The 17,161-nt window shown below is 41.5% G+C and overlaps 1 protein-coding gene across 1 annotated transcript in view; it reads left to right on the forward strand.

The window, feature by feature from the left end:
• The window catches only part of LOC132404996 (A disintegrin and metalloproteinase with thrombospondin motifs 12-like), a 626,192-nt gene that overhangs the window by 314,987 nt on the left and 294,044 nt on the right, over positions 1–17,161 (forward strand). The window lies entirely within an intron of this gene.

The following is a 17,161-nucleotide window of genomic DNA, read 5'->3' on the forward strand; positions in this document are numbered from 1 at the left end:
TTGGTCACTTTGCCTTGATCTGTTAAAATTGGACTCTCGAGAACAGAAATGCACTATATTTTAAATATAAGTTTTAATATCTGACATTGAAATGATTCTTCCATGCTGCTCTCTGTTCTATTTCAACATTGCCCCTGATTACAATGGGCAGTGAGCCCTGCCTCCAGAGGGAGATCGAAAAATGCTCTTTGTTTTCACAGCAGACACTTTTAGCTATATCGATATATTTTATTCTAGCCTTCAAGGACCCACTTTCATTTGAGGAAGTGGTGCATTGTGTTCATGAGTGTTTTGAGCTGCTAAACACAGATGATTTCGAAACTCATTTTCCCTTAAGCTTTACTTGAGTTGGGTCTTTTGTAAACAGGGTGAACTCAGAATTTATCTTGAGCCTGTCGTAATTCAAGGAACGTGAAAGCCGCCCTTCAGTATAATGTGTAGCACTTTGTCTAGAAATGTGTATGGTACTTCAGAATCAGGTTTATTATCACCGGCTAATGCTGATTGGAGGGTGGGGGTGGGTACCCGGCACACTGCACGGTTTTGCGGCAGCAGTAGATTGCAATACGTAGTAATAGCAAACTATAAATTACAATAAGTAACTTAAATAAGCAGTGGAAAAAGAGAGGGGGAAAAATCAGAGGAAACGTTCATTGGTTCATTGTTCGTTTAGATAATTGATGGTGGAGGGGATGAAGTTGTTCCTGAAACATTGAGTATGTGTCTTCAGGTTTCCGAACCTCCTCCTTGATGGTAGCAGTGAGAGGAGGGCATGTCCTGGGTGATGGTGGTCCTTGGTGATGGGTGCTGCCTTTTTGATGCATCACCTTTTGAAGATGTCTTGGATGCTGGGGAGGCTAGTGTCCATGGTGGAGCTGACTGAGTTTACAACTTTCTGCAGCCTTTTCTTCAAGAGCTAACTTCAGCTCTCTCAGAAGAAGCTCTTTTACAGTTTTAGTGACAAACATACTGAACACGAAGCACTGAAGGTTGCGAATTGGACCTTTGTATTATCTTTTGCCACAACAACCATCCTAGGAAAGTTGAAGTGCAAGTTTAACTGTCACTCAGCCTTACACAGAATGAAATGGCGTTAACCTGGGGCCAAGGTGCAAATCACAGAATCCTGTCACACACAGCACACACAGCAAATATAATTATAATAGCAATAAAACATAGAGTTACAAAATAAATATTTAAAAAGTAATAATGAAGCCCAAGTCTCCGAGTTTCATGGCTTGTAGATTAATGGGGCACGGTTGTTGTCCTGGAACCATATTTCTGCAAGAACAAGCACACAGCAGTTCCTCATATCATGCAGAGCAGCTGCAGATGAATATAGTCCAGCTCGTCTCCCATTGAGTGAATGCTTGAGAGTGGCATGGATGGGAGGGGCCAGCCTCCAACCCGGCAGTACACAGCAAGCTCTGCTGCCTTTTTCCTCAGTGGGCACAACATGTGACTACGAGGCGTGAGTGAGGTCCTAGTCCACGCCACAACTGAGGCCTTGCAGCTCCCTTGCCATCGGTCTCACTAATTTTGGACTTGCAGTATTCTTGATTACCAAAAGCCAGCAGGGTCTTGCGATTTCATCAGAAATCCATAGGATGGTGCACCACCCCTGACACCTTCTTCCTATAAGACCACAAGACAGGAGCAGAATTAGGCCATTTGGCCCATCAAGTATGCTCTGCCATTCAATCATGGCTGATCCCTTTCCTCTTGCCTCAGTCCCACTCCCAGCCTTCTCCCCATGACCTTTGATGCAGTGGCCAATCCAGAACTTATCAATCTCCACCTTAAATACACCAAATGACCTGGCCTCCACTGCTGCCCATGGTAACGAATTCCACAAATTCACCACCCTCTGGCTAATTAAATTTCTCTGCATTTTTGTTTTGAAAGGGCAATCCTCTATCCCGAGGCTGTGCCCTCTTGTCCTAGACTACCCCGCCATGCAAAACTTCCTTTCCACATCTACTCTGTCAAGGCTTTCAACATTTGAAAGGTTACAATGAGATACCGCACATCTTTCTTCTAAATTCCAGGAGTACAGCCCCAGACCCATCAAACGTTCTTCATATGATAACCCTTTCATTCCTGGAATCATCCTTGTGAACCTCCTCTGAACCCCATCCAATGCCAGCACATCTTTCCTTAGATATGGAGCCCAAAATTCTTCATAATACTCAAGGTGAGGGTTCACCAGTGCCTTATAAAGCCTGAGCATCGCATCCCTGCTTTTGTATTCTAGACTTCTTGAAATGAATGCTAACATTGCATTTGCCTTCCTCACCACTGACTCAACCTGCAAGTTAACCCTTTAGGTTGTTCTGTACAAGGACTTCCAAGTTCCTTGGCATCTTGGATTTTAGGATTTTCTCCCCATTTAGAAAATAGTCTGCTCATATATTTCTTCTAACAAAGTGCATGACCATGCTTTTTCCAGCATTGTGTTTCATTTGCCACTTTCTTGCCCATTCTCCTAATCTGCTTAAGTCCTTCTGCAGCCTTCCTGCTTCTCAACTCTGCCTGCTCCTCTAACAATTTTCATATCATCTGCAAAGTTGGCAACAAAGCCATCTATTCCATCATTTAAATCATTTATACACAACATAAAAAAGCGGTCCCAACATCGACCCCTGTGGAACACCACTAGTCACTGGCAGCCAACCTGATATGGATCCTTTTATTCCCATTTGCTGCCCCCTATCAATGTCAGCCAATGCTCTAACCATGCTAGTATCTTTCCTGTAATACTATGGGCTCTTAAGTTGGTAAGCAGCCTCATGTGTGGAACCTTGTCAAAGGCCTTCTGGAAGTCCAAGTATACAACATCCATTGTATCCCCCTTATCCATCCTACTTGTAATCACCTCAAACAATTCCAACAGGTTCATCAGTTAAGATTTATCCCTTAAAAGAAACTATGCTGACTTTGTCCAATCATCTCCTGTGTCACTAAGTACTCCATAACCTCATCCTTAACAATTAACTCCAACATCTTCCCAGCCACTGAGGTCAGGCTAACTGGTTTATACTTTCCTTTCTGCAGCCTTCTTTCTTTCTTAAAAGGTGGAGTGACATTTCCCTAGGTAGTTGAAGCAACTACAACATGGTATGCAACAAGTCCAGATCCAGATCTGCAGTACGTGGTGATTGTGAAAAAGATGTAAAGGACATTTGGTTGGATCCAGAGAGGTCGCTGTGTCTAAGCCTGCTGCCATTGTCCCAAAAGGATTCTGACAGTGAAGGTCACCAGCATGTGACTTTCAAACTTTGGCCAACTGTAGCTTAACTACACATCCCAAGTTTTCTGCAAGTATCTTAGATCAGTCATGTGGGCATTAAGCTATAGAACACAGAACACAAAACAATAAAAATGTCCAAGACAATCACTCGCACTGTTTGTTGGACTGCACACCATCTCAGCACAATGCTACACAATAAATCCAGCTAACAACACAATAACTGTATACAATAGATCCAGCTCCATCACTGTAGAACAACTCGCTGATGGGGTAGTCCTGCTGTACTCCATGTTCTTAGTGTTCAGCAGTGACTTGTGATTGAAAATAAGATCTACAAAATGAACAAATGAACAAATTGATTGCACCTGGAATGGTCACTGTATCTGAGTGTGTCACCATCTTACTGGAAATACATTCTGCATTCTGTTATTTTTTTCTCTTTTTATTTCTTCAATGTGCTTGTAAGTGGCATAACACGTCCGAATGTCTTGTGAAGAAAAACTTTTTCACTAATATATGAGGAGTGTTTGATAACTGGAGTTTAGAAAAATGAGGTGGGATCTTATTGAAACCTATCTAATATCTAAAATCCTAGTTAGAGTGGATGTGGTGAGATTGTTTCCTATAGTGGTAGTGTCTAGGACCATAGAAGGCCATCCTTTAGAACAGAGATGAGAAGAACTTTCTTTAACCAGAGGGTGGTGAATCTCTGGAATTCATTGTCCCAGATTACTGTGGATGCCAAGTCATTGGGTATATTTAAAGTGGAGGTTGATATGTTCTTGCTTAGTAAAGTTGTCAGAGGTTACAGGGAAAAGGCAGATTTGAGTTGAGAAGGATAATAAATCAGCCATGATGGAATGGTGGATTCACCTTGATGGGCTGAATGGCAAAATTATGCTCTTGTACCTGATGTTTTTATGGGCTCTTTATCTCAAAATGCACTGCATCTTAACATACTTTAACTGAACTCAGCATCCTCTATATCCTTCCCCTTGGAAAGTTCTGATGCAATTTACTCATTGAAAACCTCAACCACACCGTGCCTCCAATGACATGTCCTTGAATGTTCCTACTCTCTCCTTAATTACTCTCATGTTCTTGATGCCTTAGGATTCTCCTTATTCCTACTTCCCAAGACCTTTGCATGGACTTTTCTGGTTTGCTTAATTCTCTTCTTTTCTCCTCTCATCATCATCATTATGTGCCACATCATATGATATGGGTGATCATCGTATTTCATCTGTCTTTAATCGGAGAAGTTCTAATAAGCTTTTCAAATCTTTTGCCTGTCCATCCCATGATGTAACTCATGAATGTTAAGTGCTATTGACTGTGACTTGTATTCCCATTAATTTTTTCTGTCACTGCAAAATATTTGAGTTTCTGTTTCCTCAGCACATGTCCCAGAAATTTCAGCTGCTGTTTCCTGATTAATGATATCAGCTCTCTTCATATTCCAACCTTTTTCAACCCTACCTCATTTGTTACTCTGGCCTATTATGATATTTTCATTGTTCTTCTCAAAAACCACATTTCAGCAACTTCAGCTCTTCCCTCATTTTGCTTTGATACAGCCCAACATTTGCTTCCATATGTTAGTGCAGAATGAGCGCAGCACCATAACATTCTGAGTTTCATACCCATTGAGGTTATGTTATTCCTTAGTATCTGCTCAAATGCTTGAATATACATTTGGCAATGCCAGTATTTCTAATTTCAACATAAGCGCTACTGTCAGATGTTATTGTGCTCCCTAAGTAATTGAATTTCTATGTTTGTTTAATCGTTTTGTTGCCCACTTTCAGTTCACATTTCTGTATTTCTTCCTATTTTGTGACAACCTTACATTCGGTGTTCTTGCAGTTGGTGGTCAATCCTCTCTTTGTATTTTTCTTCGACAACTTCCTCTCATATATCTTGGAGTTCTCCTTAGTAGTTGCTATCAGCACTGTGTTGTCTGTGTATCATAGGTTCAGATCGGATCTACCAATCGTGATGCCTGCAATATTGTTCATTACTCTTGGAATCTCCTCTTCTCTTGGATAGGTCGGGCGAGAAAACACAATCATGACTGACTCCCCTCTTAATCTGGACAAAATCACTCTGTCACAATTTGCACAACTTCAACTCTTTTCCTGCTTTTTGTTCCTAATGCATGTTTTGAATGATTCTGATTATTCATTTATTTATTTTATTGAGATACTATGCAGCATAGGCCCTAACGGCCTTTTGAGCCATGCTGCCCAGCAATACCCAATCTAACCCTAATCTAATCGTAGGACAATTTACAAGTGACCAGTTAATTTACCAACCAGTTCGTCTTTGGACTGTGGGAGGAAACCCACGCGGTCACGAGGAGAACGTATAAAGTCCTTACAGGTAGTGGCGGGAATTGAAGGTTATTGATAGCTTCTTGATTAGTCAGGGGATCAAGGGTTATATCTAAAAGGTAGGAGAATGAGGTTGGGAGGAATAATTAATCAGCCATGATAGAATTGTGGAGTAGGCTTGATGGGCTGAATGGCCTAATTCTGCCCTACATCTTATGGCAGGCATTCCCAACCTTTGTTTTATGCCATGGGCAATACCATTGAGCAAGGGGTTTGGGAGCTCCTGTCTTATGGTCTTTTTTCCTGGAGAAGGGATTTCTGTTTCCCTTCTGAAATACCGGAGTTTTGCTGGCTGCACATTAAGGTTTATTAATTATGTATTATCTGCCTTTGCTATTAACCTCTGAGAAATTTCATCTCATTACTGCTTGTAAGACCTTGCAAGGTGCAATTTGGAGACCAGTTTCTATGTAACTATTCCCTATAACTCAAAAGATGTCTAATTGCCTTTGAGTCATTGTAAGACATTCAGAGTCAAGAAGTGCATAAATGTACATACTTTTTCCTTAATGATATTTATAGAATATGATTCTGCAGAAGCTAGCAGTTCATCAGTATCTCATTTTATGGTACTGTATACAGAGAATGATGTTGAGTTATTGTGCTTATTTTTCTTTATCTCCCTCTTTCAGTTTGTTTGGTTAGGACCTTTTCATTAGACCATAAGACCATACAGTGCTGTGCAAAAATCTTAGTCATGTACTGTATATATAGCTAGGGTGCCTAAGACTTTTGAACACTACTCTAGCAATTTCATGTATTGCATTGTACGGCTGCAAAAAAAAAAACAAATTTCATGACATATGTGAGTAAGGATAAACCAGATTCTGATATGGGTCTCTAGTGTGGACTGAGAATGGGAAAGGGACCAGGTGAGGGGAATCATTGTTGGGGAAAAAAGGGGAAGGGGGGAAGCTGAAAGCACCAGAGAGACATTCTGTTAATAATCCATAAACCAATTGTTTGGAATTAAATGACCTTAGCTGGTGTCTCAGGGCTGGGTGTGTCTACACCTGCACCACCCCACTGTCCTGACACACCTTCTCTGCCACCTGTCCCACACCCCTTCCGCAGTGCCCCACCCTCACCATTTCCAACATTCTTTGCTTCCACAAGATTTACAAACTCACTCTCTGTTTCATATTGACAGATATAGTGCTGTGCAAAAGTCTTAGGCTATAGATTTCTGCACAGTGCTGTAGGAGCCAGATTAGGCCATTCAGCCCATCAGAACTGCTCCAGTTAGCTATTTAAAGATCTGTGTCCTAAAGATTGCTTGCATTAATTAGCAAAAGTAATATGTAACCAGAGCAGCAGAGGTAAAGACGTTTGTTTGATTTGGTATTACTAGAAAATGAGCAGATATTAGAAAATAAAATCTGATATCAAATTAAAATTCTAAAGTAATTTGCCCCACAGCTAAAAGTTTTGAAATCAACAGCTCTCCATCTCTACTGTCCATTACACCACTGGCGTTCAGGCAGCAATGAAATTCCTCCATCTCTGGCAGTGTCTCGGGCTTCCTTCATCATGTCATTACTCCTGTTTTCACTAATATCAGTCATGACAGTCCCAGACAGAGACTCAGGAATACCGTCATACTCAGATGTAGCATTATTCTTCATTGCTGTTTCCATACCCGTTTTGTTTTAGCAGTCGGGGTTGTTAGCCCTGAGCTGAACCCCTGAACCTGGAGGACCAGATGACCATTTGACCATACCAAAGCATAAAGCCCTGACTCCAGCCAACATAGCTCTCCAGGTCATTGAGGCACGCAAGCCTCCAAACTATGTCAAGGTTGTGGTCCACTTGGAGGAAATCAATAGCTACAATGTAGTAAAACAGTCAAATCTGTGAAAATAAGTGTTTGTTCTGTTGTGATACTGTATTCGCTACTTCTGTGTGTGTTTGCTGAACCATAGGGGCCAAATAGTGCTGCCTGTAGTTCCTTACTGAAGTATGTACCTCACTCTGTGTACTCACTGAAACTTAATGCACCGACTGATAATTATATAAAGGCATACCAGCGGCTTTGTTTCATTAGGGGTTGAGGAAATTTGGTAAGTCACCAAAGACTCTGGCAAATTTGTACAGATGCACTGTAGAGAGCTTTCTGTCCTTCTGCATCACAGTTTAGTATGGAGGCTTCAATGCACAGAACTGCAAGAGGTTGCAGTGGGTTGTAGGTTTAGTCAGCTCCATCAAGGGCACAACTCTGTCATCGAGGACATTATCGAAAGGCAGTACCTCAAAAGAAAGCATCCATCATTAAGGACACTCACCATGTGTGACATGCCTCCTTCTCATTATTACCATTGGAGAGGAGGTACAGAAGTCAACATTTTAGGAACAGCTTTTTCCCCTCTGCCATCAAATTTCCATGAACATAAAGTTTGTTATTTTTCACTGTGCTGCAGTAACAAAGCAACACATTTTGCAATATGATAAACATATTCTCCAAATTACATTTTCTTTTTATTGTTATTTTTACTCCTCGGGGTTTGATTCCTGCTGCTGTTTGTGAGGAGTTTGTACATTATGCCCCCGACTGTCTGGATTTCCTCCAGGTGCTCGGATTTCCTTCCACTTTCCAAAGACGTACAGCTAGGGTTAGAAAACTGTGGGCATGCTACGTTCCTACGTCCACAATTTACTAATGATTAAAAAAAAACCTGTCTTGGAAAAAGTAGGAATTTAAATCAATAAGAGGAAAATACTTGACTGAAGAATAAGCCTTGACTATTTCACTTCCGTTGACCCTTGAAGACCCATGAAAGCCATTTTGTACACATTCAGGCTGTCCTCAGCATAATCCTTGCTGATTTGATTTAACACAAACAGCACATTTCAATTGCTGTTTTGATGTACAAGTAAAGCTAATCTTTATCTTTAAGAAAAAACTTCAATTTTGTTTATTAAATGCTTCAGTGTGTCGAAAGCATTAAAAGCACTTAATAGAATTTCTTGGAAGACAAAACTCTATCCCAATCATTGCCTTCTATTCAAAATGTTCTGTGAGCTGGATTTCCCCATGATAAGAATGGTTGTTGCTTGGCTGCTGTCTGGACTTGCAGATTGCTGTGGAATTTTGGATTTGGAGGACCAAAGAGATAGGTGCTAAGTGTGGGCAAGTGTGGACCACAGATTGTAATTCTTGCCAGTGGGGCTGATGCAACATGGTCTTACATAATAATATTAAAATAAATAAAATAAATAAAAAACAACACACACAAAACACTGGCGGAACTCAGTAGGTCAGGGAACATCTATGGAAATGAATAAACAGTCGATGTTTCAGGCTGAGACATAAAGGGAAGGGAAATCTTGCCTGACAAATCTGTTAGAGTTCTTTGAGGAAGTAACAAGCAGGGTGGACAAAGGAGAAGTAGTGGATGTCATTTACTTGGTTTTTTAGAAGGCGTTTGATAAGGTGCCACACATGAGGCTGTTTGACAAGATTAAAATCCCCTGGCATTACATAAAATATACTGGCAGGGATAGGTGAATGGCTGACAGGCTGGAGGCAGTGAATTGGAATAAAAGGGCCCTTTTCTGGTTAGCTGCCAATGACTAGTGGTGTTCCTCAGGGGTCAGTATTGGGACTGCAGCTTTTCACATTGTCAGTGGTTTGGTTAATGGAGTTGATAGCTTTGTGGCAAAGTTTGTAGATGATACAAAGGTAGGTGGAGGGGTAGGTAGTACTGAGGAGGAAGCAATGTGATTGCAGCAGGACTTAGACAAATTGGAAGAATGGGTATAAAAGTGGCAGATGGAATACAGTGTTGGGAAATGTAGGATAATGCATTTTGGTAAAAGGAACAATAGTACAGCCTGTTATCTAAATGGGGAGAAGGTCCAAACATCGGAGGTGCAGAGGGATTTAGGAGTCCTTGTGCAAGACTCCCAGAAGATTAATTTACAGGTTGAGTCTGTGGTAAAGGCAAATACAATGTTGGCATTTATTTTAAGGGGAATAGTATTTAAAAGCAAGAAGATAATGCTGAGGCTTCATAAGACACTAGTCAGGCCACATTTGGGGTCTTGTTAATAGCTTTGTGCCCCATATCTCAGAAAGGATGTGTTATCATTGGAGAGAGTCCAGAGGAGCTTTATGAGGATGGTTTTGGGAATGAAGGAGTCATCGCATGAGGAAAGATAGGCAGCTTTGGACCTGTACTCAGTGGAATTTAGAGGAATGTGGGGGGATCTCATTGAAACATACCAGATGTTGAAAGGACTAGATAGGGTGGATGCAGAGAGGATGTTTCCTGGAGAGGGGTATCCAGAACTGGAGGGCACAGCTGCACAATTGAGAAGTGTTCTTTTAGAACAGAGTTAAGAAGAAATTCTTTTAGTCAGGCAGTAGTAAATCTGTAGAATTCTCTGCTACAGACTGCAGTGGAGGAGGCCAAGTCCGAGGGTATATTTAAGGTGGATGTTGATCTTTTCCTGATTGGTCAGGGCATCAAAGGATATGGTGAGAAGGCAGGTGAATGGGGTTGAGTGGAATCCGGGATCAGCCATGATAAAATGGCGGAGCTGACTCGATGGGCTGAATGGCCTGATTCTGCTCCTATGCCTTACAGAGACCTCTTTCAGGACTGGAAAGGAAGGGGGAAGGCAACAGAATAAAAAGGTGTGGGAAGGGGAGGAATAGGTACAAGGTGGCAGGTGGTAGGTGATGCCAGAAGGGTAGGAAAGGTAAAGAGCTGGAGAGAAAGGAATCTGATAGGAGAGGGAAAAAGGAAGGAGGAGGAGAACCAGGGGAAGTGTTAGGTAAGTGAGAAGAGGTAAAAGGCCAGTGTGGGGAGTAGAAGAAGGGAGGGGGGAGGCGAAAAGTGAAATCAATATTCATGCCATCAGGTTGGAGGCTACCCAGATGGAATATAAGATGTTGCACCTCCACCCTGAGGATGGCCTCATCCTGGAACAAGACCTCATCATAGCACCAACATGTCAGAACTGGTATAGGAATGGTAACTAAAATGCTTGCCACTGGGAAGTCCTGCTTTTGGGACATGGAGGAAGGAATATCAGATTTACAAGAAAGCTTTCCCTTTGTGTGTTTAAATGCTACAAAGGCCACTCTGGTTGTTCTTTCCTTGAGTAATTGAATAATTTTATCTCCATCCCTGTTTAACTAATTCACACAGATCATGGTTCTATGACCATTATCATAGCTTTTGAAGGATATTATCTGTGGATATTAGTAAGATATTTTTGAACATTACTGAGCGTGTATAACTTACTGATGTGTACTGAAGCACAGATAATCTAGTGTGGCAACTAAAGCACTTTGACCTCATTACTGTTATCCATTGCTATTGCTCAGCTTTGATTTATTTATCACATGGACATTGAAACATAAATTGAAATGTGCCTTTGCATTAACAATCCAAGGATGTGCTGGGGGCAGCTGCCAGGGCAAATTCTGGAGTTGTGGAATATAATTTTAACAGCAACCAGTCTTCACATCTGAATGTCGATTGCAGATTGAATTTAAAGTGCAGTTTAGAGCATTGCTCTTTCTGGAGCCTCAGACAGGATTTGATTGCAGACCAGGAAATACTCCATTGACCTGAGATGTGTGCATATGTATGAATACAGCTCAGAGACCGGTGATTAATTTAGGGTGTCTTGAGTGCTGGTGTGAAGATCTAAGTGTTTGAAAATTACATGTTACTCAAATAAAGTATTGTGAATGCATTGTACATATAAAATTGTCCTACCGTTACCTTTGATCTTAAGCATATAAAAACGTGATATAATGTTGGGTAAGGGAGCCTCTCTCCTGAGTGACTCCAAATGCTGTCAGCTTGTGTGTGTAGAGTAAAGACTTCTGTCCTGCCAGCTGCGTGTGTCCAGTGACTTTCTACTTTTGTTGACAGGCACAATATAGTTTTATCAGAGATTCCAGTGCAAGCATAGCATGCCCGCAGTGTTCAGCAGAACAGCACAAACAGCACCAACAACAAGCCAAGAGAATAGTGGCCAAACAGGCCTATTTCCCACCCACCCACACTGGCCTCCTACTCCAAGATATGCCATTGGGTGATAATAGAAAATAGAAAAGAAGCAACCATAGCAGAAATGAGGCCATTCAACTTATTATGTCTATACTGTCATTAGTTGTTCAGCTAAAGCCACATGTTATGTACATGCATACATTGGCCACTTTATTAGGCACCCCCTGTTACAAAGAAACTGGCCACGGTGTGTATGTCCGTGGTCTTCTGCTGCTGAGGCCCATCCACCGATATGTTCAGACATGCTTTTCTGCACATCACTCTTGTAGAGTGTGGTTATTCGAGTTAGTATAGTCTTCCTGTCACCTTGAACCAGTCTGGCCATTCTCCTCTGACATCTTACCGCTTACTCATTTATTACTATTATTTTTTTATTTTGTATTTGTTCAGTTTGTTGTCTTTTGCATGTTGTTTAATCGTCCATGTGTTGGGTGTGGTCTTTCATTGGTTCTATTGTGGTTCTTGGACTTGCTGTGTATGCCCACAAGAAAACAAATTTCAAGGTTGTATATGATGATGGATACTGTATGTACAGTGATAATAAATTTCCTTTGAATTTTGTACTCTCTCATTGACAAGAAATTTTCACCCACGGAACTGCCAGTCACTCAATTTTTATTTTGCTTTTCACACCATTCTCTGTAAACTGTAGAGATTGTTGTGTGTGAAAATCGCAGGAGACCAGCAGATTCTGAGATACTCCAACCACCCCATCTGGCACCAACAATCATTCCATGGTCAGAGTCATTAAGATCACATTTCCTCCGCATTCTGATGTTTGGTCTGAACAACAATTGAACATCTGAGCCATGTCTGCATGCTTTAATGTATTGAGTTAGAGTCATAGGAAAGTACAGCACAGTAACAGACCCTTCAGCCCATCTAGTCCATGCTGAACCATTTAAACTGCCACTTTAAACCAGTTACTGCCACGTGATGGGCTGATTAGATATTTGCATTAATGAGCTGTTGTGAAGGTGTACCTAACAATGTGGCCACTGAGTATATTTTAAAACTGACCCTAAGACAGGTCTTTACAGTTCTGATGATTGTTTGCTCAAATTATGATTGATATATTGTAAACATAAGAAAATCTGCAGATGTTGGAAATCCAAAGCAACACACACAGACTGTTGGAAGAACTCAGCAGGCCGGGCAGCACCAATGGAAAAGAGTAAGCAGTTGATGTTTTGGGCTGAGCCACTTCATCGGGACTGGAGAAAAAAGATGAGGAGTCAGAGTAAGGAGAGGTGGAAGATGTACAAGGTAGTAGGTGATTGGTGAAACTGGGAGGGGGAAGGGTGAAGTAAAGTGCTGGGAAGTTGATTGGCGAAAGAGATAAAGGGCTGAAGAAAGGGGAATCTGATAGGAGAGGAAAGAAGACCATGGAAGAAAGGGGAGGAGGAGGATTATTATGTTTTGTAGCAGCAGTTTGTACGAAGTCTTAAAATTACTGTAAATAACAAAATTAAGTGCCAAAAAAAAGAATAATGAGATCATGTTTATGGGTTCATTCAGAAATCTGATGGTGGAGAGAAAGAAAGTTTCTCTGAATCATTGAATGTGTGTCTTTAGGCTCCTGTACATCCTCCTAGATCAGGGGTGGGCAAACTTTTTGACTTGAGGGCCACAAAGGGTTCTAAAATTTGACAGGGGGGCCGGACCAGGAGCAGATGGATGGAGTGTTTTGGTAATACACCTCATAAGAGAAAATAAAATATCATGGGATATGTAGAAAACATGTGCTTTAATTTCAATTGAAAATGAACAAATGCATTACAACAAAATATCTGTCTTTGAAGTCCCATGGTATTTAGCTATTTATTAAAATGTCTTTTAAAACACTGAAAATTAAATGAATAAAATACAGCGTTTTTTAATAGTAACAGTTATTATTTTAAAGCACTGAAAATTCTGTTATCCTTCAAGATATTATCATCATCACTCTCCTCCTGACTGTCTTTATTTCAAAAACGGTAGGAGATGCAGGTCTACTTGTCCTGCTCCTTCTTATTCAATTGTCCCCTGTGCCAAAACTCAACAACGACCCGCACAATGACAGAACAGTGAGAGCGCGCCAATATGCGGAGCTCTGTGCTCGCAAATCCCCGCAGGCTATCTCCCTTAGCCGGAACGCTGGCTAATTGTGAGCCGGTTCGGATGTGCCAGGAAATGGGTCGCCACAAGGTCACAAAGTAAAGCGCAAATGTGGAGTAATACGCTGCACCTCAACAAAGGTCAATGTATATAGAGTGCGTCATCTATTGGGAAAACGCCAGAATTGCGGGGAAAAAATGTTAACAAGGTTTATTAATATAATTTAATCAAGTTCTGCGGGCCGGATTAAAAAGCTTAACGGGCCGCATAGGGCCCGCGGGCCGTAGTTTGCCCATGCCTGTCCTAGATGGTAGTAATGAGAAGAGGGTATGTTCCGGTTGTTAAGGGTCCTTTGTGTTGGATATGCTTTCTTTGGGCATGTCCTCTAGAAAAATCCTTGATGGTAAGGAGCTTTGTTCCCATGACAGAGCTGCCTGAGTCAGCAAACCTCGGCAGTCTCTTGCAGTCATTTGCATTGGAGCCTCCCCATTAGGCTGTGAAATGACCAGTCAGAATGCCCTTCCATGGTACCTCTTAGAAATTTGTAAATGTCCTTCTTAACCTACCAAATTTCCTCAAATTCCTAATGAAGTAGAGCTGTTTGTGGCATTCCTGGTGACTGTAACAATACATTGTGCCCAGAATCGATCCTCTGAGATGTTGACACGTAGGAACTTGAAGATACTCACACTTTCCACCAACCTCTCAATGATGCTGGAGTGTGTTAGACTAACTTCCCTTCGTAAAATCCACAATCAATAGCTGTAATTATTTATGAAGTTGTTGTTTCTTTCTTAACTTTTATTCTTAATCTATATTTTTTGGAAGATATTTAAAGTTGGACTCTTTCCAATGTTGTATTCCAGATATTAGGGTTTCTATCAAAGGAGGTGTAAGACACTCCTTCCCACCACTAGCCTGCAGGTCACCTTTGGGCAAGGTGTAGCACCTGCTTATTCACCTAATCATGGTCATGTGAAGGTGGTGGATGGTCATATGAGCAGCTGGAGCACAACACAAGTCCTGGTTGCCAGAACCAGACCAACAATCTCTGAAGAGTTTAGATAATGGCTTGGGTCACCTGTCTTGTAAAGACACTGCCCAGAAGAAGGTAGTGGCAAACCACTCCTGTAGAAAAATTTGCCAGGAAAAATCCTGGTCAAAGACCATGACTACCCACGTCATATGACACAGCACATCATAATTCTAGACATAATGAACGATGTCAGAATGGCCATTGTATAGGCAAAAGAGGTGAGTTTAGTTAGACATTTGATTACTAATTTATTAATTTGGTTTGGCACAAATTGTGGGCCCAAGTACCTGTTCCTGTGCTGTGTAGTTCTATGTAATCAGAATCAGGTTTCTTATCTGGTGTGAAATTTGTCATTTTGTAGCAGCAGTACAGTGCAATGACATATGTTATTGTGCAGTCGGGAGCACGGGATGTTCAGTATGGAGAGGGTGGCAGAGAAGGGGTGCCGGAGTAGGGGGATGGTGCAGGTGCAGACACACGTAGCACTGAAACACCAGGCAAGGCCATTTTATTCTAAACAACTGCTTTATTGATCATCTCAGAACATCTCTCTGATACTTCCCGCTCCTTTCTCCTTTCCTCAACTATGATTCCCCTCTCCCTGCCTGCTTCCCACTCCCAGTCCATGATAGAGACTGGTGACCAGTGGTGTGCCTGAGGGATCTGTTCTGGGACCCTTACTCTTTGTGATTTTATAAATGACCTGGATGAGGAGGTGGAGGGAAGGGTTAGTAAATTTGCTGATGACACAAAGGTTGGGGGTGTTGTGGATAGTGTGGAGGGCTGTCAGAGGTTACAGTGGGACATTGATAGGATGCAAAACTGGGCTGAGAAGTGACAGACAGAGTTCAACCCAGATATGTGTGAGGTTGTTCATTTGGTAGGTCAAATATGATGGCAGAATATAGTATTAATGGTAGGACTCTTGGCAGTGTGGAGGATCAGAGGGATCTTGGGGTCCGAGTCCATAGGACACTCAGAGCTGCTGCACAGGTTGACTCTGTGGTTAAGAAAGCATACGGTGCATTGGCCTTCATCAATCATGGGATTGAGTTGAAGAACTGAGAGGTAACGTTGCAGCTATATAGAACCCTGGTCAGACCCCACTTTGGAGTACTGTGCTCAGTTCTGGTCACCTCACTACAGGAAGGATATGGAAACCATAGAAAAGGTGCAGAGGAGATTTTTGAGATGCAGAGGTGCCTGAATTGGGGAGCATGCTTTATGAGAATAGGTTGAGTGAACTCGGCCTTTTCTCCTTGGAGCGACAGAGGATGAGAGGTGACCTGATGGAGATGTATAAGATGATGAGAGGCATTGATCGAGTGGATAGTCAGAGGCTCTTTCCCAGGGCTGAAATGGCTAGCACGAGAGGGGCAGGGGTTAAGTTTTTTACGCAGAGAGTGGTGAGTGCGTGGGATGAGCTGCCGGTGATGGTGGTGGAGGCAGATATGATATGGTTTTTAAGAGACTCCTGGGCAGATACATGGAGCTCAGAATAATAGAGAGCTATGGGTAATTACCCTAGGTAATTTCTAAGGTAAAGACATGCTCAGCACAGCTTTGAGGGCTGAAGGGCCTGTATTGTGCTGTAGGTTTTCTATGTTTCTAATAGACCCATATCAGAATCAAGTTTATCATCACTCACCTATGTCATGGATTTTTTTGCAGATGTAGCACAGTGCAATGCATAAAATTACTTTAGTACAATGCAAAAGCCTTAGGCACTCTAGATATATATTTGTATGTGTGCATAGTAATATACATAACAATAAATTACAAAATAACTAGTGAAATAAAAAGGAATAATGAGATAGTGTACATGGATTCATGGTCCATTTAGAAATCTGATAGTGGAGGGGAAGAAGCTGTTACTGAATTATTAAATTATTTAGGCTCCTGTACCCCCTCCCTGATGGTAGTAACACCACAGTAAGAGATATACTTTATTTGGACAGTGGCTATAGTGAACTCATTAAGAAATTGATCAACACAATAAATTCTGCAGATGCTATGTTTGTTAAATAATTGTCCCTATTAACTTTAATTGGCTTTATACAAACTGATACTGAAGTGTTTCATGTTTACCTGAAAAGGAGTTAAGAGCTGATGGTTTTGGCCTGTCCTGCCAAATTTCTCCAGCATTTTGTGTGTGCTACTCTGGATTTCTGGCATCTGCAGAATCTCTTTGTGTTTATTTTTCCATTATCTGTTCAGTTTCCCAGAGAATGATATGCTTTGTCGATCAGGCAACAAGATTACAGAGAAACAAATATTGTAAGAGGAATGACAAGAGAGGGAAACAAACAATCTCAATAAATTATTTATCACTTCATCAGTTTTTGCTCATTCAGCTCTA

Source organism: Hypanus sabinus, chromosome 14, assembly GCF_030144855.1.
Source record: "Hypanus sabinus isolate sHypSab1 chromosome 14, sHypSab1.hap1, whole genome shotgun sequence".
Taxonomy (NCBI): Eukaryota; Metazoa; Chordata; class Chondrichthyes; order Myliobatiformes; family Dasyatidae; genus Hypanus; species Hypanus sabinus.